At 41.8% G+C, this 12,500-nt stretch overlaps 1 protein-coding gene across 7 annotated transcripts in view; it reads left to right on the top strand.

Annotated features, from left to right (window-relative positions):
- LOC123519867 (GAS2-like protein 3) overlaps positions 1-12,500 on the top strand; it is a 217,239-nt gene that overhangs the window by 113,336 nt on the left and 91,403 nt on the right. The gene's annotated exons all lie outside the window — the stretch shown is intronic.

Below are 12,500 nucleotides of genomic sequence, written 5' to 3'. Positions count from 1 at the left end.
CCTTCCCTTCCGGTCCGCCCTCACTGCTCCCCTCACCTCCCGCTCCACCTGCAACTCCACCCACGCTCATGCACACCCGCCAGCCGATCCACTGTCCCTCCTCCACCCTTCAACTTGACTCTTGATTCATCTTGTCCTCTTGAAATCCTAACTATTGTCTGTCATAATGTGAATACCTGTCCTCTTTGTCTCCTTGTGTGTGTGTGTGTGTGTGTGTGTGTGTGTGTGTGTGTGTGTGTGTGTGTGTGTGTGTGTGTGTGTGTGTGTGTGTGTGTGTGTGTAAAGTGACGCACACAAAGGGCTTGACTGGACAATGTAATGGCTGTGAAAACTTAAACACTTCTATTCGTTGAGTAACAAGGTTTGGTCCACGTAACTTCGTTTTCGCCGACTTGCAAATTGACTGGATGCAAATGTGGATACAACTGAGAGAAAGAAAGAAAAGAGAGAGAGAAAGACAGAAAGGAAAAAAAAGAGAGAAAAGAAAGGACAATTTGTATAAGTGTGTGTGTGTGTGTGTGTGTGTGTGTGTGTGTGTGTGTGTGTGTGTGTGTGTGTGTGTGTGTGTGTGTGTGTGTGTGTGTGTGTGTGTGTGTGTGTGTGTGTGTGTGTGTGTGTGTGTGTGTGTGTGTGTGTGTGTGTGTGTGTGAACAATACCTATACCTCGTTAGGACTTCGTATTTACACTGACAAATGAAGGGTCACATTAGTATCATTCTATCTCGTTAACGTCCATACACTGCCTCCCACCTGCCTCTTGCCTCCCATGGTAAAAATGCATCACTAGTACAAACACACATCATACCTTCCTCCCACCTCTTACTCCCCTCCCATGATAAAATACACAACTATCACCACTACCAGTCATGTAACTCCCACACTTGTCCTTTCCTTCCACCTCCTCTTTCTCCATCTTACAATAAAATGAACCGATCATACAACACACACTCATGTCCCTTCCTTGAACCTTTGCCTTCTCCACCTCTTCCTTTCCCTCCCTCATCCTCTCATCCTCCATTCTCACTTGTTTTTTTTTCTCGTCTATTTTCCCATCGTCTTCGTACGTAATTCCTTATCCTATTTCTTCTTTATTTTTACTCATACTCTCCTCTTTTTTTCTTGCTTTATTCCTTGGTCTTTCTCCTGCTCTTCTTTCCTCTTCGTTCCGTTCATCACTCTCGGGAAATGGAATCTCACCTTCATATTTATCTTGCACCGCGGGGAGCCAGTGACATTCATAAGAAGTTGTGTGTTTACGTCACTCCTGCACTTTACTATTAAGAGAGATAGAGATATTTTGAGGGACTTCAATTATGTGCAGGTTCTTTTTTTTTCTTGTTATCAGTTCTGTCACCTTATTTTTCTTCTTTTCGTCTTTTTTTTTTGTACCTTTTTCTTTCTTTCTTTGTCTTTTTTTTTTATCATTCTCGCTTCTTGTGAATGTTTTTATTTTTTTTTCTTCAGTCTTTCTCTTCCTTCACCACCACCACCACCACCACCACCACCACATCGTCCTCCTCCTCCTCCTCCTCCTTCATTGTCGCCATCATGTTACAACCACTATTTTTCTCACAGACTTCGGGGTGGAAGTGGGGGGACGGTGGGGGAGCCAATCTTTTCTTGACGTGAGGGCACACAAGGAGGGGGAATACGAACAAATGCAACACACACACACACACACACACACACACACACACACACACACACACACACACACACACACACACACACACACACACACACACACACATGTCAAACAAGAGGGTAACATACGCTCTCCTTTAAAGGGAGGAAAAGAATAATGAGATCGAGGAACATGCACTTAACACACATATACAGGTCACGTTTAGGTCACTTTAGGCACCATTAGTAGGTCAAAATGGAGTACGTGCGTGTTCCTCCTCCTCATCCTTCTGTTCTTCCTCTAAAGTGCATTAAAAGAAAACAAGGCAAAGGAAGATTCGAACCCCATGTAGTAGTGTATTCAAGTCTGTATCCACTTCACCAGTAGCAACTTCCCTTTCCTGATACTGAGTCCAACTTCGCCATCTCCTCTTTAACCTCCCTCACCCCCACACACACATACGAACTCACCCTCTCCCTCCCGCTCTCTCTTTCCCTCTCTCTTAGCTACTGATCTCTTTCTTTTATTCTCTAGTTGACCTCTTCCACCTGATCCATCGCCGGTCCTTCCAGCAGTCTCACCGCCATTCTCCCCACAAAACCCCCCAGAGTTCCCCCACAAGGCGTCCACCTGATATCTCCCCCCCTGAGGTATTGGGGACAAGCTCTTATCGGCGTCCAGAGCCATTAGCTTCCTTGTGTACGTGTGGGAGGAGGAGAAGGAGGAGGAGGAGGAGGAAAGAGGAAGAATGGCGTCTGCAGCACTGAAGATGAGGGTGAAAAGGACAAGTCAAGTGTGTGTGTGTGTGTGTGTGTGTGTGTGTGTGTGTGTGTGTGTGTGTGTGTGTGTGTGTGTGTGTGTGTGTGTGTGTGTGTGTGTGTGTGTGTGTGTGTGTGTGTGTGTGTGTGTGTGTGTGTGTGTGTGTGTGTGTGTGTGTGTGTGTGTGTGTATTATTTCTTTCTTATCTCTTCCTCCTTTCTCTCTCTTTCTCTCTTCCGCTGATGGTTATGATGCTGCAGGGGAACTAAAGCATCAGCAGCAGGAGGAGCAGTAGGAGCAGTGGGAGCAGGAGGAGCAGGATAAGGGCATTCCACCCAGCAGGAACCGTCGGGACATTTCAGACTGGACGGAATCTGCCTGGCGCAGCTACGTATGTACAAAGAAAGGAAGAAACTCGTTCCTTAAGCAAGCACTCAGGAAGCACACGCAGAAATACGCACCTGCTTCCTTTACAATACCTGCACTCGACTGGGGAATGGAAGACAGGGCATTAAGCTCTAAAATGTGTAATATTTCAACAGACGCAAGCTGCCTTCACTTCACGACTTTAGATAATTTTATCTGAATTTCTCTCGTGTTATAAATGATTATGTTGAACGGTTTAGCTTCTTTTGGCGTCTCAGTGTTAATAAAAATGGGTTGATGTGGTGATGGTCTGTAATGAGTAAAATATACAGTACTACTCCTATCTTTTTTTTCTCGGAAGGGCATATGAGCGTTTTTTTCAATACCTTTTCTAATTTTTCATCTTATATTCAGCTATCTATTTTACCTATCTATTCTTCATCTGTTTCCCTAATACACAAATCCCAAACTCCCTTTCACTTTGTTTAGCGTATTGTATCTCCATTCCTCTGATCCGCTAAGACCATCAAATGTCTGGTTCTTTTATATATTGCCAGCAGATCACAAGACTCAAGACTGACGGACAACACGCAATCCAATGAACGAGCGTAAATGAAAAAGATTAGTAGACTTCTCAGCACGCCATGATTTTGAAAGACACGTGATAGAAAAATAAAATAACAACAGTAATGATAACAACAACAACAATAATAATAATAATAATAATAATAATAATAATAATAATAATAATAATAATAATAATAATAATAATGAGTCCACACATTTTAGTGATTCTCGTTTTCTTTACCCCCATTGAGGTCATAAGGCAACACACATATGAAGTGAAAAAATGTTATATTGTCATTAGCATTCGAAAGGTTTTGTTACATTCTTACTCGTTACTTCACTTAAGACAAAAAAGTGAACATTGAAACATGTCTCCATTCTGAAAAAAAACGAATAAAAAAAAACTCACGTGATAATTTTCCTGCTCGTCTACTGGATGAAAGACAAAAATTTCTCAAACTATTTTTTTCTATCTTTACATGGAAGACTAAAAAATTTCTCCTCTTCTCATCTCCTCCTTTTCCTGGCTCTAGGACATAACCTGAAGGAGACAGACTGACACTTTTACTCCTCATCTACCGAATACAAGACGTAATTCCTCCAACTCATCATTTTTCTTCTTCTTTAAGTCGTGGAAGAGTGAATATTTCCTTTCCTCTCCCTCTTTTCCCGACTCACTCATTCCCATCATCCCAAACTTGAGCCGCGTCCCCATGAAGGCTAACTAAAACTCCACATCTTTGTCACCGCTCCTCCCTCGTATAAACTTTCTGAAAATAGTCATTGAGCCGCACCAACGAGGGTCTGGAGGCGGGGGAGAGAGAGAGAGAGAGAGAGAGAGAGAGAGAGAGAGAGAGAGAGAGAGAGAGAGGTGGAGACGCCGCCTGCTGTGTTGTATAGTTCAGTTCGGTCCAGTTTTACTTCGGCCCAGTTCAGTTTAATTCGATTCTGTTCCATTTTTCTTGCTTCTCTTAATCCTTGTGTAAATGAAACCCTTTACTTTTTATTTAATTTCTATTTCTATTTTTTCCATCAACTCTCCTTGATTAAATTTGTATATGATGACAATGAAAGGTGCTCATTCTTTCCAATACCCCGGAGCGAAGGTGCAACGGAAATACAAGTAAAAACATTCGAGGCAAAACATTCGAATCAGACGTAGGAGTAAAATATTTCCAGCTTCCTCTTCTTTCTTCCCCCACCCACAGCTGCGTCCTCGCCTGTAAACCTATTATGTGTGACCTTCAACTCAGGCCATCCAGCCTCAGAATGTCACTGATGCAGGTGTGAGTGCACGGAGCCCCCCCTCTCTCTCTCTCTCTCTCTCTCTCTCTCTCTCTCATCCCGTTCAAGCTGTTATTCCATGTTCGTGTGTTGATATTAATTTCTCTTAGTAATCTCTCTCTCTCTCTCTCTCTCTCTCTCTCTCTCTCTCTCTCTCTCTCTCTCTCTCTAATCTTCACTAATGCAGGTGTCATCACTGTACATTCTGCAGTTTTGTATTTTCTTGCGACCATCCTTTCTCTCTCTCTCTCTCTCTCTCTCTCTCTCTCTCTCTCTCTCTCTCTCTCTCTCTCTCTCTCTCTCTCTCTCTCTCTCTCTCTCTCTCTCTCTCTCTCTCTCTCTCTCTCTCTCTCTCTCTCTCTCTCTCTCACCATTACAACTATTATTACTGTTTATTTGTCATCGTATTTTTATATTTAGAATTTTATAATGCTATTTCCTTCACTTTTCTTTCTTTTCATGATTGCGACTGCCAACAATATTCATTTTTCATTGTTTTTTTACGTTTTCTCTCATTAACATTCTCTCTCTCTGTCTGTCTCTCTCTCTCTCTCTCTCTCTCTCTCTCTCTCTCTCTCTCTCTCTCTCTCTCTCTCTCTCTCTCTCTCTCTCATTATTGCAAGTGCCATCAACATTCGTTTTCATTTTTCTTATTTTCTCTCCTAATTTCTTCCATCTCTTTTCTCTCCGTTAGTGCAATATTCATTTATTTTTCGTTGTATGTTTTTCAAAAGGTGAATTTTTTTCCATTAATTCCGCTTAACCTTTTATTCAAAATTGCAACTGTATTAACCCTATCATTTTCATCGCCCATTTAATATTTCCGTTTACATTCCTATCATTGTACACATTTATCTTTATCATTACAACTCCTATCAATATTTTTTTTCCATATGCGAGGCTTTTTGAAATATGACACTTTTTTCCATTTCCTAACATCACAGTATTTCTTTCATTATTATATTACATTTGCTTTTTATTTCAACCAACTTTTTTTTTTCTAAATGTCACCTTTTCATCATCAGCATCCCTAATTATAATGTTCTCACGCCTTGACAAACTCGAGCACACCTCCCAATTAAGAGAACTCACCTAAAACATCAAATAATTCTCGTTCATTACGAAAAGCTGGCAGCATTTTTTTGTCTGCCGGGACGACTTTCTGCTTTACTCAGTGTGGGGGAAAAACAAAAGGGAAGGGTATTTTTAGGCACTGAGCTAAAGGACTGATTGAGAGACTGCCCCACTGATTGACTGAGTGACTGGGTGATTGACTAGTTGACTGATTGACTGACTGACTGACACTGGCTATGTGAATGAGAGTGCCACACTGACTGGCAATGGCTTAGTAGATTGAGTGAGCAGCTGTCTGACTACTGCACTGACTGGCAATGATTGATTTACTACTTGACTGATTGATTGACTAAGAACTAGCTACGCTGACTGAATGTTTGATTGACTAAGTGGTTGCTGCACTCATTGAATAACTGTATGACTAAGATACTAACGGACTGACTGACTAAGTGGTTTGCTGATTAACTAGCCGACAGCTTAACTGGAAGACTACTACCGCACTGACTTCCTGACTAACTGACTCACTAAGAGTTTGCCGCACCAGCTGACTGACTTCCTGACTACTTAATAACCAACTATACTGACTGACTGACTATCTGATTTAACTGAACAAGAGCGGACAGACGAATGGACTGCTGTATTGGACTGATACTGACAAAGAGGTGGTTTCCCGTCTAGTAATCCTCTCCCTGACCTAACAATAATTCCAGAGTTCCAGGAGATACAGCCCGCTGGAATGGCCTCAGTCATACCCATGAAACCCTCTCGAGTATGCCACTAGTAATTAATATATCAGAGAATACAGACAGAAAATGGAGTGAAAAAGTTACCACTAGCCTAGTATAATTAACACGGGGATTCTTTTTAAAGGAAGATGAGGGAAAACATACAGCAATACGCGCTTAGGTCCTTAGTAAGCTGTTTGATTACGTTACTATACGCTAATAGCCAGTAAAAATTGTCAATATAGAAAAAATAAGATAAAACAGTTAGAAGTTCAATAGATGCTTAAATATTCAGTAAGCAGTTTGATTATATTAGCACAGTGAAAGGCAGAGCAAAATATTTAAGGAAAGGTCGTTAGTAAGCTGTTTGATTACATTATACGCTAATAAGCAGTAAAAAAATGTCAACATAGAAAAAAATATGATAAGACAGAAGATCAATAGATGCTTGGGTATTCAGTAAGCAGTTTGATTATACCAGCACAGTGAAAAAGCAAAGCAAGATATCTAAGAAAAGACAGGTCAACACAAGTCAATCTTTGTAAAAACAGGTTGGAAGCTGGTAAATTTTTAATGCTTAATGGTACTGCTATACACAACAAGTAGTAGAGTCTTGGGCAGCACAATAGAATATGGAACAAAACATTAAAAGATAAGCCAGCACAGATCAATCTTAGGAAAAGTATAACAGGTGACTTTGTTTATGTCAGCAGCACAGCCTTTCCTTGTTTTCATGTATCTGGCGAAGGTGAGCGTGTCGCGCCTCAAGATATTGGTTTCGGGCGCCGAGAAAACACAATTTAGAAGGTCGCCGCCGCTGCCGTCGCCTCCCATCTCTCTTCCTCGTTCCCGTCATATCACCGCTGGTCTCGGCCACGCATGACTGATGATTGTGTTTGTCATTATATTACTGCTTGCGGCGCTGCGAATATTACTTTCTTCTTTTAGTTCCTCTTTCTCTTCCTATTCTCATTTTTTTCATTCGTTCTTTACTTTACGCATATATTGCTGTTGTTATTTTTGTTATTGTGCGCTATTATCTCGTGGTCTATCATTGTAATCCCATCTTTCTTCTTTTACTTTCCCTTATTCCTCTTCTTCCTCTTCCTTTTTCATTCTTTACTTTACACATGTTTGAACTTTGTTAGTTTTTTTTTTTTTTCTTCTTGGTGTATTGTGGCGCTATTATCTCTTGTTCTTTCCAAGAAATCCCTTGTTTTGCTCACTGCCACTTACGATGTTTTAAATCGTACACTCGGTAATATCGTGGTGATGATACTAACTTCTGTGTTTTCTGAGAGCTGGACCACATAAGTAGACATATAAAACATATTTATATTCATATTACTTTCTATTTTTATCTATTCCTAAATGAACAAAGTGGATCTTACCTTACCGCCGTGCCAGATCCTGCTGGACGTCGGCACCTTGTCACTATCCTCTGTCCTCTGAAGTCTTATCCTATATCTTTAAACGACTCTCTCTCTCTCTCTCTCTCTCTCTCTCTCTCTCTCTCTCTCTCTCTCTCTCTCTCTCTCTCTCTTCCTTGCACTTGCTTTTCGTTTTCACTCTTGTGTATGCTTTTAATTTACAAAGGTCCCTTTAAGGTGAGTTGGTTAATCTTCTTTTCTGCTTTCCGTTTCCGTCATTGAGGACTCAACAGCGCCCTTCATCAGGCTGCAAACATTCGCCTACAGCTGCTTGCGACGCATGACTTCCTTTCCATGAATCTGCTTCAACATTCTCCTTTTCTTTACATTCTGGAAAAGTGAACCTCGAGGCTGTTCTGCCGCTCGCCAGGCTGCTAAATTTCCTTCTCCGTGGGATGAAGCTGACCCGAGTTCCGCACTTCCGGGACGAGAAAAAAAAGAAGATAAAAATCCCTCCGCGAAACTGTGCTCGAGTGCATTATTCATTTTCTCTTCAAGACGAGTCTTGAAAAATACAAAGCGGTCTGTCGTCCCTGCGTTCATCTGTTTGGTGTGCGGCTGTCACTTTCCTCGCTTCACCTTGTCACGAAATGCTTTACTAGAGGTGCTCGAGGTGACATATTCTAAGTGACGTTTTATTCATTATTCTGGCGCGTCATAATATTTATCGTTCTTGAGCACCATCGATCTTTAACCTGCATATTCCCATCTCGTCTTTCCTCACCTTACCTGCTGCCTTATCACTCCATCCTCGCCACATGCTCATCTATACGCCACTTCCTCATCTACACGTGTGTGTTTACAGTAATAGATGAAGAGATACGACACGTCTTACTGCGTCCGCCTGTTTACGTATGAAAAAGATTTGAATCTTGCTTTGGGAAGACTCCCAAGCTCCAGTAGAATTGATGCTTGTAAGGGATACCTTCTTCACTCTGCGTGTCCGGAAGGAAATGTTGCCGACTGAAGTAACTCTTTTTTTAATGTGACGAGGTTGATTAAATGGGGATCGGCTACTAAGTGTGTGCCAAAGGACGAGAACGCTATGAATGATACGGCGAATGACGTAAGGTGGTGAAAAAATGACAATGAAAAAGGAGCACAAAAAAGTACAATAAAAAACGAGCAAAACAATGAAGTAAGAATGAAATAAGAGAAGAAAAAGAATGAAAAAAAAGATGACACCAAAAAACACAAAAATAATAAGGAAAATAAGCAGAAAACAAAACATAAATAAAATGGACAATACGCAACACCAAACGATCACGTAAAAAGTATGAAAAACGTTGATGACAGTTGCAATAATGAATGGAGAGGAAAACTGATTGAGCGAGAAGGAAAAAACAAACATTCTTTACATGCAAAAACAAAAGATCAGCTTGAACAGAGAGAGAGAGAGAGAGAGAGAGAGAGAGAGAGAGAGAGAGAGAGAGAGAGAGAGAGAGAGAGAGAGAGAGAGAGAGAGAGAGAGAGAGAGAGAGAGAGAGAGAGAGAGAGAGAGAGAGAGAGAGAGAGAGAGAGAGAGAGAGAGAGAGAGAGAGAGAGAGAGAGAGAGAGAGAGAGAGAGAGAGAGAGAGAGAGGGGGCACCGTCCACACGCAGCACCAGTGAAGCAGGTCACACGTGATAGGTTTACAGGGAAGGACGCGGTCGTGGGCAGGATGGGACGCGAGGAGGTTAAAAATATCCCTCCAGTCTTTTACATTAACATTATTGGTATTACAAGGAGTGGTTTTTACTGGAGAATACGTTGACTAAGCAAGGAAATAATATTGTGGGATGAAAAACAACATTCAGTTCCCGCTGTTGGTGAAGCACGCTGTTGAGCAATTATGGCAATGTAAAGGGTTAATGCATTCCTTTTTCCTCCTTTAACTAACTCCTTTCTCGCTTTTATTATTTTCTTCTTTCCAACTCTTGTTCTATGACTGTCCTCCCTTCCATGCAAATTTTAATTAATTGACATTTTCAAGCAATAATAAGTACACAAATGTAAACATAACAGTGCTTAATAATACTCTCTCAAGAAAATATGTTGGTCAAAACGTTACCAACCATAGTACTTGTACCTTAATGCAAGATTGTCTACCACTGTATTTCAAATTAATTTCTCTTCCCTTTACCCAACAAGCTTCCATGTCTTTGATCAATTCAGCACCATGGTAGTAGTTTAATTTCACTCAGGATGCTGAGGGAGATGTAAGTCAAAGTTTGAGATTCTATTTATTAATTTATCTTTTAATATAGGAGTAGTTAAAAATGATTTGTAGTCTCACCCATGACAATAATTTATATCTCTTACTTTATCAACGGCAAACAATTCCACTCTTTCCTCATAAACACCGGAACTCTCTTTCCTCTTCTGTATTTCTTCCTCCATACGAATAGAATTGTTCTGAAAGAGAAACAAGACACCGCAGACAATAAAATGGTCTTTTCTCTACGGTCTTCTATTTTTCTTTCCCAACAGCATTATGAGCGACCTTTTACATTTTTCGTCTTTAACAACTCTAACACAACAAATAACTGTAATTTCACACAGCTCAGGAAACATCTGCAGTCCCTTGTGAGTTGAGCGTCGGGAAGTCCAATAGCCACCAACACAAACACAGCTGCCTCCCGGAAGAGACATAAAGCCACAAAACCGGATTTCAAAGTACAAACAGCGAGGCCAAGGTCTCTTCATCTCCACCACGAGCCATTCCAGCGACAACGAGAAACTCAGACAACCAAAACCCCGTCCTCCTCACAGTAGCTCCCCTCCCCTCTGTTGCTCCCCTGACGCAGCCGCGCAATTGAAGTCGCATCAATTCCCTACATTTCCCACCAAAGTATCGGTGGAGTAACTTTCGGGGCGGCACATGTGGACCAGAAGTCTCAGCCAGGTTTTCTCGTCCCTCCTGCCGCGGGTCACCCGATATTACTGCACCTGGCTGGCTGCTGGCAGGGGAAAAAATGTATTTCATTTTTCACTTTTTTTCGCTCTACTTTTTATGATTTACATATTGTGTTACTAGATTAGATTACACACACACACACACACACACACACACACACACACACACACACACACACACACACACACACACAGCGTAGTGTAGTGGTTAGCACGTTCGACTCACAATCGAGAGGGACGGGTTCGAGTCCCAGGGCGGCGAGGCAAATGGGCAAGCCTCTTAATGTGTAGCCCCTGTTCACCTAGCAGTAAATAGGTACGGGATGTAACTCGAGGGGTTGTGGCCTCGCTTTCCCGGTGTGTGGAGTGTGTGTTGTGGTCTCAGTCCTACCCGAAGATCGGTCTATGAGCTGAGCTCGCTCCGTAATAGGGAAGACTGGCTGGGTGACCAGCAGGCGACCGTGGTGAATTACACACACATAAATTACATACAACTACCTACAGAACAATCTAACTAGTTTGACTAACTGTCTAACAATCAAACTAAATGTTAAATTAATTACTAAACTAACTGGTGCACTAATCATCTGAGAGAGAGAGAGAGAGAGAGAGAGAGAGAGAGAGAGAGAGAGAGAGAGAGAGAGAGAGAGAGAGAGAGAGAGAGAGAGAGAGAGAGAGAGAGAGAGACCCACACCACTGCACACACACACACACGCACACGCAAAAGCTCGTTTATTTCGAAAGCTAGCCAGCACAACGGGGAAAGCTCTGCGCCGCACTTCTTATGGACGACTGACAAACAATTGAGCCGGTAAGCCTCTGCACCCGCCATCCCCATCACGTCCTCCCCTTCCCTGTCCCCAGCTCATCCATGCTCCCGGAAACACCTGCTCGGAAGGGAAGAGTTTACGGGGCCCACACCTTGCTCGCGATGAACCTCATCTTGCGGTTGTGGGAGGGAGGGTGATTAGAGGAGTTTTGTCGTTTTGTTTTAATGGGTGTGTAATGAAGGGAAGGGAAGGGAAGGGAAAGGAAGGAAGGAAGGAAGGAAGGAAGGGGGAAGGAAGGAAGGGAAGGAAGGGAAGGAAGGAAGGGAAAAAGAAGGGAAGGAGGGATAAGAGAGAGAGAGAGAGAGAGAGAGAGAGAGAGAGAGAGAGAGAGAGAGAGAGAGAGAGAGAGAGAGAGAGAGAGAGAGAGAGAGAGAGAGAGAGAGAGAGAGAGAGAACTTTAGTGAACTACATATTGAATGCATGAGATATTTGTTCCTCTCTCGAAAATTATCTTGACAGAATAACTAATTAAAAGCGCGCACACACACACACACACACACACACACACACACACACACACACGTTCAGTCGCCCACCACCGCTTAGCAACAAACTAACTGAACAAACAATTCTCTATCTATATAACTCACAACTTACGCACCCAACAATTTACAAAAGTAGTCACACAACTGTCTAATTAACCATCCCGGCAGTTCAAATATATGCTAAAGCAATTACGAAACAAACTGGCGACAATAAACTCCTTCATCGTATTACCTATTATTTCATTAATGTAAATATGATTCGTATTCATTATACACAAAGTCCTTAGAATATGATGCACACGTCTCAAGGAAAAGTAAAAATTATTAGAACATAAGACCATAGGAAAATAAAAGAAGCTATAAGAAGTCATAGGGACAACATAAGGCAGTTCCTGTATACTATTTATTACCATTTACCATCCGTATCCATAAATTTGCGTAATCTATCATTATTATTAAAC

Source organism: Portunus trituberculatus, chromosome 46, assembly GCF_017591435.1.
Source record: "Portunus trituberculatus isolate SZX2019 chromosome 46, ASM1759143v1, whole genome shotgun sequence".
NCBI lineage: Eukaryota > Metazoa > Arthropoda > Malacostraca > Decapoda > Portunidae > Portunus > Portunus trituberculatus.
Note: the sequence above shows the minus strand (reverse complement) of the source record. Positions and strands in the feature narration are given on the sequence as shown.